At 39.8% G+C, this 22054-nt stretch overlaps 1 protein-coding gene and 1 pseudogene across 15 annotated transcripts in view; one reads left to right on the top strand and one right to left on the bottom strand.

Annotated features, from left to right (window-relative positions):
- The window catches only part of CELF1 (CUGBP Elav-like family member 1), an 88837-nt gene that overhangs the window by 56868 nt on the left and 9915 nt on the right, over positions 1–22054 (bottom strand). For 2 of the 15 annotated variants that reach the window (XM_041773184.1, XM_041773194.1), the window contains exon 2: positions 12749–12882. The exons of 11 other annotated variants lie outside the window; for them this stretch is intronic. The gene's annotated coding sequence lies outside the window, so the exon portion shown is untranslated. Of the gene's footprint in view, positions 1–3925; positions 4184–12748; positions 12883–22054 lie in introns of those variants that run through there. 2 more of the 15 variants (XM_041773185.1, XM_041773195.1) reach the window with 2 other exon arrangements.
- On the top strand, positions 9924–10740 carry LOC121471646 (annotated as a pseudogene).

Raw genomic sequence — 22054 nt, 5'->3', positions numbered from 1 at the left:
CCCAAACACATGGGCACTCAAGCAGGAAGCTTCCATATGGTCTTGTCACAGGAAGTTTATCTTGTTTTGTTGAATAGCAGGAAACTTTATTTAATCTTTCTGCTCTAAATATTGTAATCCTACAAAACAACTTTTCTGTGAAGATGCTTCTTGAGATAGTCAGGTTATATGCCAGAAATTACAAAACTTACATTTTGCTTCAGCCAATCAGGGAGTATGTTTGGCAAAGCTTGATTCATCCCAAAGGGTATACAGCCCTGGGGCAAATTCTAAATACCTCCTTAATACTGTCACTTTTTTAAAAAGTGACTTCAATTACCATCCTTTCATCACTCTTGACCTGTGCTCCTAAAAGTGTTCCTCACATTTAAATACCCATTTACATGATCTCCTTCACCTCCTCAAACCTCTACCAAAAAAGAATCCCATTCTTCCACAAAATTAACCTTGTCAGTACTTTGATTTCATTTTTACAAACTCTGTATAAAATGGGAGCTCTATCAATCAAAAAAGCGTATGAAAACATCCACTATACACCCAGAACTAGAGAGGTCACAAAAAAGGCCCAACCCCTGTCCTTAATGAGTTTTTAGTCTGGTTCAGAAGACATGACTTACAAACAAAAAGCATAGGACAGCATATATCCAAAGGAAAGCATATATTCCAAGGGAAAATCCACTGCTATCCATGTTAGAGAGACTAAAACATCTCAGGAGAGCTGATTCCCATTTCTCTAACTCAAATTTTTGTGCTATTCAAATCACATGGTCTAGGAAAGACGTGGTCTAGGAAAGATCTGCTCAAATTACTCTGCCTATCAATAATTCTCCCAACATCATTCCTTTTGAACAGATCTCCCCATTACCCTGTTACACTCACAGAGATCATTTAATGGATGAGGCAAAACTTGCCAAATCCACCCCCCACCCCTTCTCGCATTCCCCCTGTCAAGAAGACATCTCCTGATGGGGATGCCTGGGTGGCTCAGTGGTTAAGCGTCTGTCTTCAGCTCAGGGCGTGATCCTGGAGTCCCAGGATTGAGTCCCACATCAGACTTCCTGCATGGAGCCCGGTTCTCTGTGTATGTGTATCTCATAAATAAATAAAATCTTAAAAAGAAAAAAAAAAACTAAAGTTAATTCCACTTCCAATATCTTCAATAAACAGGCAGGCACTAGCAGAGATAAACTAGTAATTCTAAGGATATTCCATGAACTTGCTATTTATTTGCCTTGCAGGTTCCTATCATCAATAAATGAATTAGTTGGGATCCCTGGGTGGCGCAGCGGTTTGGCACCCGCCTTTGGCCTGGGGCGTGATCCTGGAGACCCGGGATCAAATCCCACGTCGGGCTCCCGGTGCATGGAGCCTGCTTCTCCCTCTGCCTGTGTCTCTGCCTCTCTCTCTCTCTCTCTCTCTCTCTCTCTGTGTGACTATCATAAATAAATTTAAAAAAAATTTTTTTAAAAAAATAAATGAATTAGTTGATAGTGAAGTGCAAAACTAAAGCCAATCATTTTCATGAGGAAATTCTAAAATTAAAATGGGTTAGACTAATTCACAATTCAATAATCCTAATATTCCATATATGTTAACAAAATTAATAGACAAAGGGCAGCCCGGGTGGCTCAGCAGTTTAGCGCCACCTTCCACCCAGGGCCTGATCCTGGAGACCCGGGATCGAGTCCCATGTTGGGCTCCCTGCGTGAAGCCTGCTTCTCCTCTGCCTCTCTCTCTTTCTTTGTGTCTCTCATGAATAAATAAATAAAATCTTTTAAAAAAAATTAATAGACAAAATTTACTATAAGCCTTATACCCTACACTCACACACTGGAGTTACACCACCATTTTCTAATACCAATTTTGCTGCTTACTAGCCAAGTAACTAGGGAAAAAACTGTTTAACTTCATTATAACTGTTTCCTTACCTGGAAATAGCTATAGTAACAGTATCTACCTTACAGGGTGTCTGTTAGAATTAAAGGATTTACAAAAAAAAAAAAAAGGATTTACATACATAAAGAATTCAGAACAGTGCCTGGCACACACAAAGTGCTCAATAAATGTTTGCTATTATTAACAGGCACTAAAGTTGGTGCCTATTGTGAAAAAGGATGAATCCCAAAACTTTTATTCTTTGATAAGATGATTTTATCTTTTCAAAATGGAGTAACTAAGATTCTACAGAAATATTTATTAAAAGGTGGGTGTAAAAAAAAAGATGGGGTGTTGAGGCACCTGGGTGGCTCAGTCAGTTAAGCGTCTGACACTTGCTCACAACTCAGGTCTTGATCTTAAGGTTGTGAGTTCAAGCCCCACACTGGGCTCCATACTAGGAGTGGAGCCTACTTTAAAAAAAAAAAAAAAAAGAGTTGAGGGGAATGGATACAAAAGCAATGATTGGCTGACCCATCTTCGACCTCCAACTAAGCTTGTTAGCAACCAGTCTAAGTGTAACCTTCATTAGGAAATACTGAACCACTTGTTCTAAGAGCATTTACTTACTTAATTTGTAAACATTTATTACCTCTATCATACCAAAAAAAAATTGTGGAAGCTTTCAAAATGAAAAAAAGTATAAATAAAAGGAGACCAGGAAAATTATACACACACACACACATTTTTAAATACCAAAAACAAAGGGAAAGCTGGAATTGAGATATGCTAACCAGTGTCCTTTACTGAGGCTGAGCTGAAAAATCAAAGAGCTGTCACTGATTTTAATCTCTAATGAGAGCCCCTACAGAAGGTGTATAGTGATTCAGAGTATAAACGGGAAAACATCAGTAGGATGGTAAAATGAGATGGGCACTAAGAGTTGCCAAGAAGGGGAGGGTGAAGCCAATTTAAAGCCACACTCAACAGAATTTTAGAAGGTTATTAAGTATGCAGGACCCACCAGAGAGCACCAGGTCTCAAATGCTAAACAAACACATACACCCAAAGCCAACAATGGACAAATCACTAAACAGATTCCTAAGTGATTTAAAGCCAGAAAATATCAGCAAATGGTCACAGGAACTCATACCACACAGCCACAGGGAAAAGCTGCCTCAGTTAACTTTGTTTCTCCAGCATTTAAAGTCCTTTTCTCTTCATCAGCCACAGTAACAAATATGTGCAGAGAATTGTCTCATCCTTACTCAGCTGACAAGTTCTATTCCCAACTCTGCATGCTTATGACTCACGGGGGGGTGAGGGGGGGAGGGGAGTAAAAGCAAAGTGTAAAACAAAGAAACAAACTTGAATTTAGACTTAAGTTGACTGAAAGGGAGGAATTCACTTCTGCCTAGTTAGAATATCTTATAACAAACCAAGAAAATGATCTTTTAAAAATAGAGTAATAAACCAAATACTCTTTGAAAATCTGTCTACATGTCACATTCCCTACTATTCCTTAAATAGACATGACACCAAAAAACATTACAAGCCCTCTGTAAGGCCAAACTTTACAAAGCACTCTGAATCCATGCAACACAGCATAGGACGCTTGTTGCAAAGCCCAAAACAACAGGTCACTTCCCACAGTTCCTTTCCCAGCAAAGGGCCAAGTTAAGAGACTTAGCCCTTACTACACCCTCTTCCAAAAACACATGTACAAAATCATTTAAGGAGGTGGAAGTATCTCAGTCTTTTCTACTTAAATTTTATATCAGGAAATTTGTGTGCCAAACAAGGAGTTTATTTCCACCCCTAAGAATTGATCTTTGTGACACGTAAAAAAATAAAAGGAAAAAAATACTATTTTAAAAAAAAAAGATAAGTTTCTAAGACCATTTCTAACTCTAAATTTACCACTTTGGCTTTCCTCCCTACAACATATTTTGTTAAAGAATATAAATCTTGCCTCCTTGCCCCATCCCCAAGATTCTGAAACAGTCTCTACAATTTATAACTGACAAAACAGAGAAGACAAACAAATCACCTTTTACTTGAAAACCTCAGTCCTCCACAGAAACGTATACAAACAGACAGATGGACGCACGTAAGAACACAAACTGCGAGCCCTGCTCAGGCCTGAGCCAATATCGGGTGCACAGGGCAGCCACACCGCCTAGCTAGTGGGCTGCTCCTGCTGTTGCTGTACAAATATAGAAAGCTGAAAAGTGGAACAGCAGCTTCAGCAGAACAGATTCTGCTCCGTGCTCAGAGAGGGAGGAGCAGGGACCTGAACAGCTTTACCCATACATGGTTGCTGAAAGGGGGCCATTAGTAAAAGCCCAATTATCTCACACACATGCATTCTGTTCACATGCTCCAGACAAAAACCAGAAACCCAGAGGCTGGTACTTGTAGAAGGGTTTGAGAGAATCTATTTCAGTTAAGGAACTTCTCAATAATTTCAGTCACTTACACCAAGACCCAGCCATGGCAATAGAAAAGGCAACGTGAAAACTTTACTAGGTCAGATTCTTACCAGACTGGCAGTAGAGGTGAGGCTTAATGTGTCATTTAAATTCTTTTTTTTTTTTTTTTTTAAGATTTTATTTATTCATGAAAGACAGAGAGAGATAAAGACATAGTCAGAGGGAGAAGCAGGCCCCCTGCAAGAAGCCTGATGCGGGACTCGATCCCAGATCCTGGGATCACACCCTGAGCCGAAGGCAGATGCTCAACCGCTGAACCACCCAGGCGTCCCTTAATGTGTCATTTAAATTATGAAGTTGAACACAGAAACAAAAGGTTATTCCCCATTTATGTGAACAACCCTAACCTTCACTCACCCTTTGCTGTTTACAGAATCAAGATCTCATTCCAACTCTAAGACTACGGGGGTGGGGGCAGACGTTACAAGTTAAAATAAATTCTGATGTAATTTTTTAAAGATTTATTTTAGGGGGAAGGGACAGAATCTCAAGCAGACTCCCCATGGAGCATGGATCCTCATGTGGGGCTCAATCTCATGACCCTAAGATCATGACCTAAACCAAAATCATGAATTGAACATTCAACTGACTACTGACTGAGTCACCTAGGAGCCCCTCTGATGTTAACTTTAAAAACATAATTTCCAGGAAGCCCTGGTGGCTCAGTGGTTTAGCGCCGCCTTCAGCCCGGGGTGTGATCCTGGAGACCTCGGATCAAGTCCCACATCAGGCTCCCTGCATGGAGCCTGCTTCTCCTCCCTCTGCCTGTGTCTCTGCCTCTCTCACCTTCTGTGTCTCTCATGAATAAATAAATAAAATCTTAAAAAAAAAAAAAAAACATAATTTCCCAGGATACTAGTTTAATCAGAAGCCAAATATTTATTTTACAAAAATTCCTTTGGTTAGAGCACCTTCATTCAGATTCATCTCAATGTGAAGTGTATGAAAATATCAATTTCTGGCCAGAGTGAGTTTTCCCCAAGATTAAAAATACATGGCTGATTGGCTCAAATGATTCCATACTTTAGCTCATAATGAATACTATATTCAGTATTACAGGGGCTGCAATACAAACATAAATGGTACTATCACTGACTTCCAATACTTAATATTTAGTTCTTAGGGATGATTAATACATGAGATAGCATCTGACTAGTGTTAAAATGTGGGGTACCAGGGATCCCTGGGTGGCTCAGTGGTTTAGTGCAGCCTTCAGCCCAGGGCGTTATCCTGGAGACCCAGGGTCAAGTCCCGCATCGAGCTCCCTGCATGGAGCCTGCTTCTCCTTCTGCCTGTGTCTCTGCCTCTCTCTCTCTCTCATGAATAAAACAAAATCTTTTAAAAAAAAAATACGGGGTACCAACTATAAATGCCTTACAAATTAAGAAAAAGGATGCCCAGACCTAGATTCTTCCACATGTCCCACCTACTAGCACTCTAAGGGCACCTGCTATTACTTTAAATGTGAGGCCATAATATTTGAACTAGATGATTTCTACGGTCCCTCCATTTCTGAAATTGAATCTATAATTTAAAAATGTATAGTTTCTGTTGACTTCAGAGAAAATATATTCTAAAAACAGAAAAATGAATTCAGACTATAACTTAGCATCTACTCTAACATCTCTCACATCAAACTTTCAGGAACATATTCTTCTACCTCAGAAATCTCTGCCTAGTCTTCTAAGGAAACTTTACATCGCCTTTAAAAGGAGGGAAAAGGGTGGAGGGCGCGCCTAAGTGGCACAGTCCATTAAATGTCTGACTCCTGATTCTGGCTCAGGTCATGATCTCAGGGTCATGAGATTGAGTCCTATGTCAGGCTATGCACCAGGCATGGAACCTACTTAAGATGATTCGCACCGGGCATGGAACCTACTTAAGATGATTCGCTTTTTCTCTCTCCGTCTGTCCCTCGACACTCCCTGCTCTCTAAAGAAAAACAAATGTTGATGCTGATATACTCTGAGATATTTGATTACAAAACACACCAGTCACTCAGCTATGAAGGGGAACTCCAGAGAACAAAAGCCTGCCTAGTTCCTTCCTATCACAGAATTGTCTGGTATATACGTGTGTATTAGACCAAGCTTATGGGGCATAAATACACTAGGGAGCCCCCCAGCCTCCCTGAAACTTAAGAAAACTTTTCAAATTCTCAAGATAGAAGTTATCCACCATAATTACTTGCTCTAATATATTTTATCAGAAACTAACCATTTGGAATTTTGCCATTTTCTCTTTGTCCCTAGTAGGTAATGTAGTAATGATGAGCAAAGAACGCTAAATGACAGCAAACTTGATCTCTCAATCCCACTACCTAGATCTCCTAGTGCACAAGGCAGAGCCTTGTCCATACCATCTGATATACTGAAAAAGAAAAGAACACATCAGGATTCCAGAAGTAGAGGCACTTTAATATCCAACAAAACATGCACATGCAAGCGTTCAACATTTTATTAAAAACTTTTAATTGTATATACTGGGTTTATTTTCTATCTAGTTCTTCTGAGCAGCCTGTTTTAGCAACTTTGATTTCCCAAAAAGTAACTTACTGCAGATTAATATGCTATTTTTTGGGTAAGAGCATATTACCCCAATAGCTTTAATTATCTATTACATACTTTCCCAAGGTTACTTATGTGAAGACAACTAAATAAAAATAAAGAACACAATGCAAAAGACCACAACTGTATATACTAAGAGTAACCAAACTATAAATTCAAAATCAAAAAGGCTATAACCACTTATAGTGTGGCCTTGGGCTAATCATTAGTTTCTTTCTTTTTTTTAAGATCTTATTTATTCATTTGAGATGGTGGTGGGGAGGGGAGAAAGAGAGAGAGAGACAGAGAGAGAGACAGAGACAGAGCATGAGCAGGGGTAGACGTAGAGGGAGAGGGAGAAGCAAGCTCCCATCTGAGCCGGGAGCCCAACGTGGGACTCCATCTCAGGACCCAGAAATCATGACGGGAGCTGAAAGCAGACGTTCAACCATCTGAGCCACCCAGGCGCCCCGGGCTAGTTATTTCTTTCTCATTTCCTCAAGTGAAAAACAGTCCCAGAGCAGAAGACCAGTCCATATCTAAGGTCCACAGACCTAAATAATTCATGGACAGTTTATGAATATTCCATAAATTCCTTTATATTATGTGCAAAATTTTACATATACATGCAAAATGTATTTATGCACAGTTGACCCTTGAACAACATGGGTCTGAACTGCACAGATCCACTTACTTGCTGATTTTTTTGGATACAGTATAGTACTGTAAATGGATTATCTTCCTTATGATTTTCTTTTTTTTTTTTTTAAAGAAATTTTTTTATTTTATTTATTTATTTATTTATGTAGTCACACACACAGAGAGAGAGGCAGAGACATAGGCAGAGGGAGAAGCAGGCTCCATGCACCGGGAGCCCGACGTGGGATTCGATCCCGGGTCTCCAGGATCACGCCCTGGGCCAAAGACAGGCGCCAAACCGCTGCGCCACCTAGGGATCCCTCCTTATGATTTTCTTAATAACACTTTCTTTTTTGTAGTTTATTATAAGAATTCAGTATATAATACATATAACATACAAGCTGTGGGTTAACTGTGTTATCCCTAAGACTTCCCAGTCAACAGTAAGCTATTAGCAAAGTTTCTGGGGCATCAAGTGTTTTTTTTTTTTTTTCTTAAGATTTTATTTATTTATTCATGAGACAGACGGGGGGCGGGGGGGGGGGCAGAGGGGATCCCTGGGTGGCTCGGCGGTTTGGCTCCTGCCTTAGGCTCAGGGCCTGATCCTGGGGTCCTGGGATTGAGTCCCACACCAGGCTCCCTGCGTGGAGCCTGCTTCTCCCTCTGCCTGTCTCTCTCTGTGTCTCTCATGAATAAATAAATGAAATCTTTAAAAAAGAGAGAGAGAGAGAGGTAGAGACACAGGCAGAGGGAGAAGCAGGCTCCCTGCGGTGAGCCTGATGTGGGACTGGATCCCGGGACCCCAGGATCAGGCTCTGACCTGAAGGAAGATGCTCAACCACTGAGCCATGCAGGCATCCCAGGGCATCAAAAGCTTTAAGTGGGTTTCCTACCGTGCCAAGGTCAGCATACTCCTAATCTCTTCATTATTCAAGGGTCAACTGTACTTTTTTACTTCTATTTATAGGGAATTAGGTCCATAACTTTTTACAGGTTTTCAAAAGGGGGAGGGGGTCCGTGTTCCAAAATGGACTTAAGACTAAACATATACAGTCTGTTCTACCTCTAACATCCTTTTATCTCCTCTTATACTTCCTGGTCCAAAAAGAAGGGAGTCCTCATGACTAAACCCAGTCAAGAATAAACAAGTTACCCTGGCCAAGAAATTACTCAAAATAACGTATTCAAATTAAAACTGAACCTGAATTGTTTTTAGGTGACAGACTAACATTATAATACTTAAAAAAAAGTTTTCAAGCAAATGTTAATACTATAGCTCTTCTCAGGAGGCTTACATGAGAACAGAAGTCCTCAGGTGCATTAGGGATATCCCACTATAGTGGGATATCCCTCTCTTACCAGGTGCACATTTTAAAAAGGTAAAGCTTCTAGTTTCCTACTTCTAATTCTATCCTGTACCAAAGAAAGTAACAGGAGACAATTACAGAGGAAAAATACTGGAGCATGGAAGATTGCAGTGAAGGAGACCGATAACAAGCAACCAAAGAAGCTACCCATCCTGTTAGCAATATATGAGAATGGTCACTGCCTAGTATCTCAATTTGTAAAAAGTATATTAGACAAAAGAAGAAATTAGCCTCCCACTAAGACAATAAGAGAAAAATGCGTGTCTGTTACTGAACAACTTAAGCCTAAAATTTTTAGGTTCTCATGGCAACCTAAGTCATCACACTGCACATACTGTATATAAAGCACATATTTAGAGGCTTAACTAGTAAACTCAAAATGTGACATATGTGCAATGTGGGCGACAATATTATTCTGGGAACTTTAACTTTAAAATCTTCCAACTTTATTCTGCAGCCCCAAAGATGATATAATAGAGTGAACTATGCAGAAGATGCAAGCTCAAGGAAGAGGTACAAAGAACATAAATAGAAGCAAAGAGATGAAAGGCAAGAAAATCAGGCTATCAGAAAAAGTTTCTGAACATGACTCCCCTACTGTGAATCAACCTGTAAATGGAAGCTTAAAAAACAAGACTGCTAGTGAGGACACATATTAAGATAGCATTTGGGACAGTCCTTCATGTGGGTCCAGACAAAAGAGAACACGGTCACAGACCAGACAGACTGCTCGGTAAACATGGCACTGACTGAAAGGCCCCTGGAGAGACTGGGGTTTTCTTTCTCACTCTTTTCTAGGAGCTCATGGACTATGGCCACTTAGAATTAAGAAGTAATTTTCTGGGGTGCCTGGGTGACTCAGTCGGTTGAGTGTCCAACTTGATTTTTGACTCAGGTCATGATCTTGAGGATGTGAGATCAAGCTCCGCATAGGGCTCCATGCTCAGTGGGGAGTCTGCTTGAGATTCTCTTTCTCCCTCTCCCTCACGCTCTCTTTCAAATAAATAAGTAAATCTCTCTCTCCTTTAGCAACCCAAGATGTAGAACGGGAAGAAGCCGAAGTGGAAGATGGTGGCCCAGTGCCCGCGACTGTGAAGAAGCAGGAGGCCAAGAAAGTAGTCAATCCCTTGTTCAAGAAAAGGTCCAAGAATTTTGGCAACGGACAGGACATCCACCCTAAAAGAAACCTTTACTGTTTTGTCAAATGGCCGTGCTACATCCAGCTGCAACGGCAAAGGGCTATTCTCTATAAACATCTAAAAGGGCCTCCTGTGATTAACCAGTTACCCACGCTTTGGACTGCCAAACTACTCAACTGCTTAAGCTGGCCCACAAGTACAGACCAGAGACAAAGCAAGAAAAGCAGAAGAGGTTGTTGGCCCCACCTGAGAAAAAAGCTGTGGGTAAGGAGGATGTTCCCACTAAGAGGTCGCATGTCCTTCGAGCTGGGGTTAACACTGTCACCACTTGGTGGAAAACAAGAAGGCTCAGCTGGCAGTGATCACACACAAATGTGGATCCCATTGAGTTAGATGTCTTCCTGCCTGCCCTGTGTTGTAAGATGGAGGTTCCCTAATGCATTATCAAGGAGAAGCCCAGGCTGGGGCATCTGGTCCACAGGAAGACCTGCAGCACTGTTGCCTTCACATAGGTTAACTCAGAAGGTAAGGGAGCTCTGGCTAAGCTGGTAGAGCCATCAGAACCAATTACAATGACAGATATGATGAGATCCACTGCCACTGAGGAGCCAACATCCTGGGTCCAAAGTTGGCAGCTCGCATCACCAAGCTGGAAAAAGCAAAGGCTAAAGAACTGGGCTGAGTGGACACTGTCGAATTTTTTTTTTTTAATTTTTTATTTATTTATGATAGTCAGAGAGAGAGAGAGAGAGGCAGAGACACAGGCGGAGGGAGAAGCAGGCTCCATGCACCGGGAGCCTGATGTGGGATTCGATCCCGGGTCTCCAGGATCGCGCCCTGGGCCAAAGGCAGGCGCCAAACCGCTGCGCCACCCAGGGATCCCACTGTCGAATTTTTTGTACATAAAAGTAACAAAAGGTTCTCTTTCAGCCAGTGTCAAAAAAAAAAAAAAAGTAAATCTTAATTTTTTTATTTTTTATTTTTTTTATTTATGATCGTCATACAGAGAGAGAGAGAGAGGCAGAGACACAGGCAGAGGGAGAAGCAGGCTCCATGCACCGGGAGCCTGATGTGGGATTCGATCCCGGGTCTCCAGGATCACGCCCTGGGCCAAAGGCAGGCGCCAAACCGCTGCGCCACCCAGGGATCCCCCCCTTTTTTTTTTTAATTTTTTTTTTAATTTAGTAAATCTTAAATTTAAAAAAAGAATTAAGAATTATCAGAGCCTTGGGACGCCTCGGTGGCTTAGCGGTTGAGCATCTGCGTTTCCCTCAGGGCATGATCCCGGGATTCGGGATCGAGTCCCGCATCAGGTTCCTTGCAGGGAGCTTGCTTCTCCCTCTGAATATGTCATTATCTCTCTCTCCCTCTCTCTCTCTCTCTCTCTCTCTCTCTGTCTCTCTTTTGGTGAAAAAAAAAAAAAAGAATGATCAGAGCCAAAAGATGGCTGTGGGGCATGAGAGCTGTGAGAGATACCAGATTTTTTTTTTTTTTAAGATTTTATCTATTTATTCATGAGAGACACACTGAGAGAGGCAGAGACATAGGCACAGGGAGAAGCAGGCCTCATGCAGGAAGCCCCATGTAGGACTTGATCCTGCAACCCTGGGATCACACCCTGAGCCAAAGGCAGCCACTCAACCACTGAGCCACCCAGGCGTCCCAAAAGAGATCAGATTTTAAAATGGGGGGGGGGGGGGGGCAGGAAGAGATGATGGGTCTTTAATGCCACATCATGTCTCACTGCGGAAGCAAATAAAGCTGTAACATCCAATTTTCTTCCCTATTAAATCACCTATAGAAAAAAAATAATAAAATAAAAAAAAAAATCACCACCTCCACCTATCTGTCAATAGGAACCTTCATTATGATCCATGCATTTCTTTTGAAAGACTTGAGGATGCTATGAATGCTACCTACCTTAAAATCACATTTCCATGCCACTTCTGTTAAGGGTAAATTATTCTCACTTTTCCATAAGAAAACAGGTAAACAGTTTAGCTAAGGTACACAATAAATATCTAACAGCAGGGCAGTTAATAGATGTATCTATTTTCCTGACTCTCAACCTAAGAACTTCCAGAATGAGATACTGAATTTACATGACTAATTTAATGATTAGAAATTATATTACCAAAAAAAAAAAAAAAAAAAGAAATTATATTACCACATGAAAAAAAGTGGCTACAAAAATAAATTATTTCATTATTGTTATGAGACTGGGCCTCAACAAGCAAGAAAGTCCATGAAAAGAGCACAGCATCTATAGTATGGGCTGGTAGCCCAACACTGTCCTACCACTTAATAGCTGGATGCCCCAAATAAGTTATTCTCCTCACTGAGGTTCCTAACACCCTCAGTATCCTTGTCTACCAAATGGTAAAGATGCACCATATCTCTCTTCTTCCATCCCACTCCTGTCTCTGTCTCTCCTCCCTCCTCCAGCAATGTGAAGTCTTATAATTTCTTTCATTACACTATAATTTGGCATATTTTCTAATCAAGAAAAACTTTGTAAATAAACTTTTACACAAAAATTTACTGGTCAAATTAAGAGCCAGAACAACTAAATAATAATTATGTTTTAGAGTAAAAGGAAAAGGGGACAGGGGATAAAGCTAGGATTAGAGATTTCTTTCAGAGCCAGGCCATACCTACTAATGACTAAGATATTTGATTACCTTAATTACCTTGGCTGCACAAGTGCTGGTGGTCATGAAATTCCAGAATATTAAAAACTCAGCCACATTTTCATTATAGCATTCTCTACTGTGTTGAAGTCAAGACAGCAAAAGACTGCCAACAGCATTTTCACTTTAATTTTCTGGTAAGACAAAAAGAAAAGTTAATCTTGGAGCCAAATTCTCCATTTTTAGGTATGGTAAAGTCTTCGAGGAAAAAAATATCTGTTATGAGAAACTGAAAACATTTCTGTATATCTTAGAAAATATGCATATGTGCTTTTCTTAAAAGGTATAAAAAAAAGTCTCAGGCTAATAATTTTTTTTTAAAGTAGGCTCTACGCCCAGTGTGGTGGTGCTTGAACTCACAAACCTGAGATCAAGAGTCCATGTTCCACTGACTGAGGCAGCTAGGTGCCCTTGCAGCTAAAAATCTTTTGCTTATCTATTAATACCTTTCAAGCAATTCTGAAAGAGGAAAAGTGAAATAAAAGCTGAAGCTCTCTCTGACAAGAGCATTTGATGACTGGCATACTGAGCAACAAGCCATCCAAAAAGCAGAATAAGGGATCCCTGGGTGGCTCAGCGGTTTAGTGCCTGCCTTCAGCCCAGAGCATGATCCTGGAGTCCCAGGATCGAGTCCTGCATCAGGCTCCCTGCATGGAGCCTGCTTCTCCCTCTGCCTGTGTCTCTGCCTCTCTCTCTCTGTCTCTCATGAATAAATAAATAAAATATTTTTTTAAAAAGGTAGAATAAAAAGTGTTTTGGCATTGTAATTAATAATTGCCTAAAATAATGTTAGTTTTGAACCCAAAACTCACTTTCATGTAAATGAACTACTCTCTATACAAAAGCATTCATAAATTCACCACAAAAGTACAAAACCACTTGCCTATTCGGCTTTGATTTTGCTTTTAAAATATACTGTGGCCTCCTGATACTCTAGCTTATAATCAATTTCATCTTAATAAAGCACATTATAAAAATACCTTAAGCTGAATATAGCATTTATCATCTCTTCCCTCCAACCCATTAGAGGACTGACTAGCTTGTTCCAAATATGGCATTACCTTTTCAAAGTTCTAGGGTTTAGGCAGGACATAATTCTTTTAAATAATTATCTATCTTGTCATGACTGACAAGCATGACTTAGATGGAGATAAAGGGGCTAATGAAAAAGGTCTGGTTTTGAATTGCTATTTTATTAGAGGAGAAAAACAAAACATATAACTTTAAAATTTCCCATGTAAAACTATCTTCTCTTTGAATTCAGGCAGTGGGGTTCTTGCTAACTAGACAGATAACCCCCCACGTGAGGGAAGAGCCAGAGGCTGCCTGTCCAAGATAGTGCAGAATGCACTCCTTTGCTGGGTAGAAAATTTCTCTGCATAACCTCTAAAGGTCCTTTCCTAATCTTAGAAATTGAGACTTCATTTATGAAAAGTAAAAGCATGGTAAATGTAAGGTGTAAGTAGAAACAGCAGAACAGTAGGATGGAAAATTAGAGGGCCTGAGCTGGACCTTGCTTCTGCTTCTATATGAACCTAAATTCGGCATTTAACTTCCCTTGTTTGCAAAATGAAAGGATTAGAGAAGAAAAAATCTTTGAAGATTCTAACCTGTGCCTATGGCCTCGTCCTGTGCCGGCCTCGGCCACCCACCACCTTCCCACTGCTGCACCTTACCATAATTAGGCAGCTTTTTAAAGCATCTAATTAATGGAACACAGAAATTAAAACCTTTAACTTTCTATTTCTGGCTTGTTTCAAATGTGCAATAGCATTTTATCAAGGAGTAGTTAATGCCACACAGTTCTTGATATACTGGCTTTTCTCTGAACTCCAGTGACAGTTACACAGTGACAAGTTGTAAGCAAGGAGGCTGTTACCATGGGGACCCACTAGGATTCCTGGGGGTGGATCCAGCAGGCCTTTTTTTTTCCCCGGTCCAAAGCATTTTTTGATATTCTGAATCTGGCAATTCAGAAAGCTCTGATTCAATTTTTCTTTAGCAAGCTATCTTCAAGAAATATTACCATGTAGTATATACAATGTTGAAGAAATATTAGAAACTGTTTTAGTGACTCTCTCTTAAAATATATTCACGTCTTTATCTTCCCCCATTCATAAAAACAAATAAATACAAACTCCATAAAGTTTCAGTGACCTATGTATGCTATTGTTTCTAGATCACCATTCTGCATACAATACACTTAGAATTTTTCCTATCAAGACTTGAGTCTTCCAAAGCAAGCTTCTACATGATCATATTCGAAATATTATATATTTTAATATATTAGAAATATATTAGACACAAAAAATATAAGATGGATTATAAAAGAAACTGGACAAGAACAAAGAACTGTACATTTAAATTCCAAGCCTGCCTCCAAAATTGCTGTGTGTGGCAAAGAGATGTATGTCAGGGAGATGAACTGCTACTCCCAGCTAAATGCGTGCTACCACTCAGCTTCCCCTGAGACCCATACCTTTAGAAGATACCTTAAGAAAACAGTTTACAAACCTGTCTGTGGATCTGGTTTGTTCACAAAAGCTGGAACAGTCAGAACTTAAAAGAAAACATTTTTCTAAGTTGTACACTTCCTGGAACAGAGTGAAGTCTTTCTCTAGGTCTTACTTTTAGACCAGAGCAAAATTACACCAGACAAATGAACATTAATAAGTAAAAACAGCACTTGATTTCAATAAAGAAGTCTGCAGGCTTTTTTTTTATCGTACTTGTAAATGTATCGAGGCTATTAAACAATAGTATATGATAAAAACAACAAATATAATAAATGTGGTCTTTCCATGATTATTTCCCATAAATCTTAAAGTAGTACAGAAAGACAAACCTAGAGCACAGTTTTACCACATTAGTTTAATACCAGCCTAAAGACATGAAAGAAGAGGGACTCAGAACACAGGACATGAGAGGAAGCAAACTCCTGGGTGCTTGATTCGTTTTTACTACTGGTTTACAATTTCCTTGATTTTATTTTTAAATGCATGTCTTGGCCCAGAAAAGCAAGAGAGCACAGACTGCCAGAAGTATCAGATTCTCCTTTTCTTATTCTCTGGAGCTACAGAAAACAGAGCCAGAATCAGGGTTGTCTTGAAGCCTTCTGATTTTGTCCAGGCAATATACACAAGGTTTCCAAAGGACACAAGGCTTTTACAGTACAAATCTTAGCCAACTCAATATCTTTCAATAAAAAGCTGCTTTCATTTTTTTCAGAAAACTTGAAGTACTGATTATCTTCAAGACAATGATTTGAACAAATAAGAAATTCTTGCAATTTCAGTGTTTAAAGATTTTCTTTCTATTCTTCAATACTGAACTGTCTCAAAACGTAAAATTAAAGTGCCATTCAACCAGACATGGAATATTTAAAAATTATTTATCAAGTCTCTATTTTGCTCAAAGGCCCAACAGTTAGTTCACTGAGAACTAACTATGGACAATAAAACTTCTATGCAGAGCATTCAGCTCAATATCATATGTGTACCCCATAAAGGTGTAACACTGGCTAGGTACCAGTCACAACAATTAGGCTGATCTCCAATATGAAATAGTATCTTCCAGCTTTTTCTACCCTGCAAATCCATTCCTTCCTGACTGTATACAAATCCACATTTAAAAGTTGGCTCCAGTCTATTTTTAATTCCTTCTCCTTAATATTACAGGGAAATTTTACATTTTTCTGGAATAAAGTCTTTCAACTTAATAAATACCAAATGATCATAGGAAGAAAAATTAAAAGCATTAAACTATCTTTCTCAGAGCTTCCCTCTCTCCCTCATTAACATTTCTCAAAGAGAAAAACACCACTGTGATGCTCCTATTACAGATCATTCATGAAGTTACTAACTGAGCCGAGACCAGACAGACTCCATCAACTGGGCACACAGCCACTCACCATTACCCTTTGTTTAAAGTCTCAACTGCCATTCAACTCACATTATTGTATTCCATTCAAGTCCATCAACTTTCCTTAAGAGGAAACAGTCAAGAACTAAAACAAATGTGTTACTCAACTAGAAAAGAACTTAATCCATATGCCTCACAAAAAATTCTTTTAAAAAGATGGTTCACCTTAAGTTTCCTCTGAAATAGCAGTATTAACAGTCGCATATGCTGAAAATGGTAAATCTAATCAAATAAACTAGATAATCATTAAAAACATATAAAAAAAAAAAAACTCAATCTTGATTTAGCAAAGTACCAGACTGCTCTAAGCTACAAAACAGATGAAAGTCTACACCACAGTCAGAGGAACCAAGACCTCAAGCAGCCTAAGGGAGCATGGGGGGTGGGGGGTGGGAGGTGGAAGATAGGGGGGAGCCTCTGGGGAGAATAGGGCAATCTTCCAAAGAGCCATCCATGATCCTAGGCTTGACTATTCTAAAATTCAAATGAATTTAAGAGATGTGAGACAGTGCTCTGTACTCTTTTCAAAGCGTTTGGTTATAACTAAGGGAAACCTTTAAACTAGCCTAAGCAAAAAATGAAATTAATTGAAAGGATACTGGAGTATCTTAAAGAATCCAAAGGCAGAAAGTACAACAGGCCATATCTGAAAAGTCTTTAGGCACCAGGTTTCTAGTATGCATGTGGATGGCTGCCTCTCTCTCCAGAGGTGCATTTCTCATCTATACTTCTTTCAGGATTAATCTACTTAATTATCCCTCTCTGCAAACTGGCCTTCACTGCTTCCTGATATATGATGAGCCTGAACTGGACTGTACATGTGAATGTATATGTGTAAAGTTCTCTGAATTCAGGTTATCTCCTTGTTCCCTAAAGGCTTAGATCTCAGTCACAATCTCATATTCTCATAGGAGAAACTGATTTGTCCAGTTTGAGTTAGGTGTCCCATTTCGGCCCAATAAGTTGTTACAAGAAAGGCTAGCTCACAGAGTATAGTTTAGGGACTCTATTCCTGACTCCTCAAAAGTTATATAATACATGACACGCCTGGCTGGCTTAGTCAGTAGAGCATGTGACTCTTGATCTTGGGGTCATGAGTTCAAGCCCTACATTAGACGTAGAGCTCACTTAAAAAAAAAATTAAGTTATATAATACACTAAGCAATAAAGAAATCTCTATGTTCAGAAAAGCTTAAAATCACAAACACAAAAAAAAAAGCTTAAAATCTTGCTGAAATTTAAAAAAAAAAAATGTGTCTAGTAAAATACTAAATAATATCCCATGATACAGTATTGGAATGGATGGACAGGAAAAGCTTCATGAGAAACTGCACTAAAAGACAAACAGAAATTGAACCATGAGCAAAAAACGGCTGACAAAAAATGCAATGCCTGCTCCTCTTGCTCTAGTGATATAATACAGACCTAAAGAATAGTCTTTTACTAAACAACCTCCAGTGAAACATCCTTGTTGAAAACCTGCTGTAAGGCTTAAAATGGCTATATGATGGCAACACAGTACTGCTTCAATATGCAGTAATAACCAACTGGCTGATAATGTCAGTTACACATTTTCAAGCTGCTTGTCATCAACACCCCGACTTCCTTTCACTCTATGGACCCCTAAGATTCTTGCTCAGACAGCAGCATTCAGAATTGGGCAGGCAGCCAATAGAAGGCACAGGTGTTTCTCACTAGTAATATCCCACCCAATCTAGTACCGTAAGTTGGCAGCGTCACTCAGACAGAAGTCATGCAGGAAAGAAACACTGGCCAAGCTATGTGATGTTAGTGTGGCGGGAGGGGACTGGAGCAAAAAAGAAGAATGTTTTCCACACACAAAAGCTACAAGCACAAAGAAACTGGGAAAAGCCTACAGTAAATTATCTGTACAAAACAGAAACTAGCAAAAACTTAACAGATGTCCAAAAAATACTGGGTTAAAAGACAGTCTACTTACTGTAGACTCTTAGTTACCCCACATTATCACCAAAATATCACACATTCCCACAGACTCAGAGAGAGCTTACTTTAATCTCACCGAAAACAAAAAGGTAAAAGAACAATGAGAAAGTGGTGACAGTTTCTAATTTAGTGATTCTTTTGCTAAGAGTGGCAATGTTATGTAAATGAAAACTACTGACCTTTCAAAGTTAAAACCATAACACTATAAAATTAAACAGCTTTGGAACCAAAAAACTTCATTTTGTATAATCCCCAAATTAAAGATATTTCCCAACTCAAAAGTAAAGTATCAGTAGAGTTTCAATATAGGGCAAAAGTGATATTCAACTCCATTTTGTTGTCAAAAGCTGAACACAGCTGTTAAGAGTTGGCAGTCCATGGAGATCAGAAAGTTAGTGAGCAGTTCCTTCTAAAGCCGCTCTGCACCTATGAACATATCCCATGAACACATCCCAAAGTGGCACACTAAAATTAAGTGAGGAGACGCCTGGGTGGCTCAGCAGTTAAGCATCTGCTTTCAGCTCAGGGCATGATCCCAGGGTTTTGGGATCGAGTCCCGCATAGGGCTCCTTGCAAGGAGCCTGCTTCTCCCTCTTCCTGTTTCTCTACCTCTCTTTCTCTCACGAATAAATAAAATCTTTAAAAAATAATAAAAATAAAATTAAGTAAGATCTGGGCAGCCCCCATCACCCAGCAGTTTAGCGCCGCCTTCAGCCCGGGGTGTGATCCTGGAGACCCGGGATCGAGTCTCACATCGGGCTCCCTGCATGGAGCCTGTTTCTCCCTCTGCTTGGGTCTCTGCCTCTCTCTCTCTCTCTCTCTGTCATGAATAAATAAGTAAAATCTTTTTTAAAAAAAATTAAGATCCATCAGATCTCACTGCAGTCTCTAGAACTCACCATTTTTCTTTATATTTGCTGTCATTTTCTAAGTGGAGGAAAAGAAAAATCAAAATGTTACAATCCAACAGCTGTTCTGAAAGTGAGTCTATTTCTTGTAAAGTAGGGAGGTCAGCGGATAGAGGGATACATCAAACATCACAAAGTTCTAAGAGCTAAAATGCTTTCAGAATCATTTTTGATGTTGAAGTATCTTAAGACACTACTCATAGTCTCCCCTAACTAGACTTTCTCATCCCTTTTTCCCCTTGAGGGGAAAAAATGTCTAATTTTAATGTTATTTTTCATATTTACAAAATTCATGTTCTCTGTATAAAAATTTTTAAGCAGGGGAGCCTGGGTGGCTCCATCTGTTAAGTGTCTGCCTTCGGCTCAGGTCATGATCTCATGGTCCTGGGATCCAGCCCCGCACTGGGCTCCCTGTTCAGCGGGGAGCCTGCTTCTCCCTCTCCCACTCCCACTCCCCTTACTCCCCTTGCTCATACTTGTTTGCTTGCTTTCTCTGTCAAATAAAAAATTAAATCTTTAAAAAAAATTTTTAAAGCACACAGGGACACCAGGCTGGCTCAGTCGGTAGAACATGGGACTCTTGATCTCGGGGTCATGAGTTCCAGCTCCACATCAGGTGTAGAGGTTACTTAAAAAAATGTTTTTAATTTAAAAAAGGGGGGGGGGGGCAGGGACTCCTGGGTGGCGGTTGAGCGTCTGCCTTGGGCTTAAGGCGTGATCCCAGAAACCCGAATCAAGCCCTTCATCGGGCTTCCTGTAGGGAGCCTGCTTTTCCTTCTGCCTGTGTCTCTGCCTCTCTCTCTCATGAATAAATAAAATCTTAAAAAAAAAAAAAAAAAAAGTAAGGAGATCCCTGGGTGGCGCAGCGGTTCGGCACCTGCCTTTGGCCCAGGGCGCGATCCTGGAGACCCGGGATCGAGTCCCACGCCGGGCTCCTGGTGCATGGAGCCTGCTTCTCCCTCTGCCTGTGTCTCTGCCTCTCTCTTTCTCTCTCTGTGACTATCATTAAAAAAAAAAAAAAAAAAAAAAAGTAAAACAATGGTCTGAAGGAAAAAAACTCCCATACCTCAATGCCTACAGAAAATTTTGATATTTACCCCTTTGGCCTAGGAAATAAAATTTTTAGGAGAATTAAAGATTTCCTTAGCAGAAAAAATATATTAGGTCAATATGAATCTTATGGTGGATATAAAACATTCTTGAAAAAATTTTAAGTTCTAGAATTCAAAGAAGTTTAAAATAAACACACACACATACACACATAGCCTCCATTAACATAACAGAGGTTAAAAAATAACTATAGAACAATTCTGCTGATTAATTCTGTAAGGAAACCACTACTTTAAGGACATTTTAACAGTCAACTTCATGACAAGGACAAAGTTACAATTACAAAAAATTCACATAAACTGTCTCTAGCAAATTACAAAGCTCAAATAAGGATTCTTTCTACAACATAGTTTATAAAGCAAACAACTAAGCTGATTATGATTAACTCTTTCATCTACATTACTGCTCTAAATATTAGAGCCTGGGCAGCCCAGGTGCCTCAGCGGTTTAGCGCCACTTTCAGCCCAAGGCGTGATCCTGGAGACCCAGGATCAGATCCCGCGTCAGGCTCCCCGCATGGAGCCTGCTTCTCCCTCTGCCTGTGTCTCTGCTCACCCCCCCTCTCGTGAATAAATAAATAAAAATATTTTTAAAAAGTAAATAAATAAATATTAGAGCCTGCTCTCCCCTCCCTCTATGCCTAAAAACTAGTTACCTAATTAGAAAGAGACCCAGGTGAACCTATCACAATCCAGTAGCATACCTATCTGTATTTTTCAGTTTTCTATAACATAGAAGACTCCTATCAACAGACTCTCCTGTGAGAAATACAGACAGAGAAGATGAATCTAGGAAACCACATTACCCAAGTATTCCACAGGGAGCAATGAGCTAAAAGGTTCTATGGGGAAGGATCCCCTGTGTAGCAAAACATTTCAGATGCACAAATTGGACTTTAGGAAACAATCTTATCCCTTAAGTAAACCAAGACAAAGGAAAATGTGAAACAAAAACCACCCAAAAGGGGAAACAAAATGAACACTAACTTACTGTTTATGTATGGCACTACTAGGCATTTTAACTGTGATGTTTTATTTGGTTGAACTGTGTTACTGATTCATGAGGTAAGTATATGCCCATTTTTAGAGATGAAAAAAGGAAATACCATTATCAACACTTTACCAGGCACTGCTCAGTGCCTAGCATTAGTTATCTCAACTACTTCTCACATCACCATTCCAAGTTGGTACCTCCATTTAAAATGGGAAAACAGGCCCAGAAATGTTAAAGGTGACACAATGAAGGTACCAATTTTTTTTTAAGATTTTATTTATATTTTCATAAGAGACACACAGAGAGAGGCAGAGACACAGGTAGAGGGAGAAGGAGGCTCCTCACAGGGAGCCCAATGCAGGACTTGATCCCAGACTGGGATCATATCCTGAGCTGAAGGCAGACACTC

Source organism: Vulpes lagopus, chromosome 11 (genome assembly GCF_018345385.1).
Source record: "Vulpes lagopus strain Blue_001 chromosome 11, ASM1834538v1, whole genome shotgun sequence".
In the NCBI taxonomy this organism is placed as follows: domain Eukaryota; kingdom Metazoa; phylum Chordata; class Mammalia; order Carnivora; family Canidae; genus Vulpes; species Vulpes lagopus.
The sequence above is the reverse complement of the archived record's forward strand: the minus strand, read 5'-3'. Positions and strand labels throughout refer to the sequence as shown.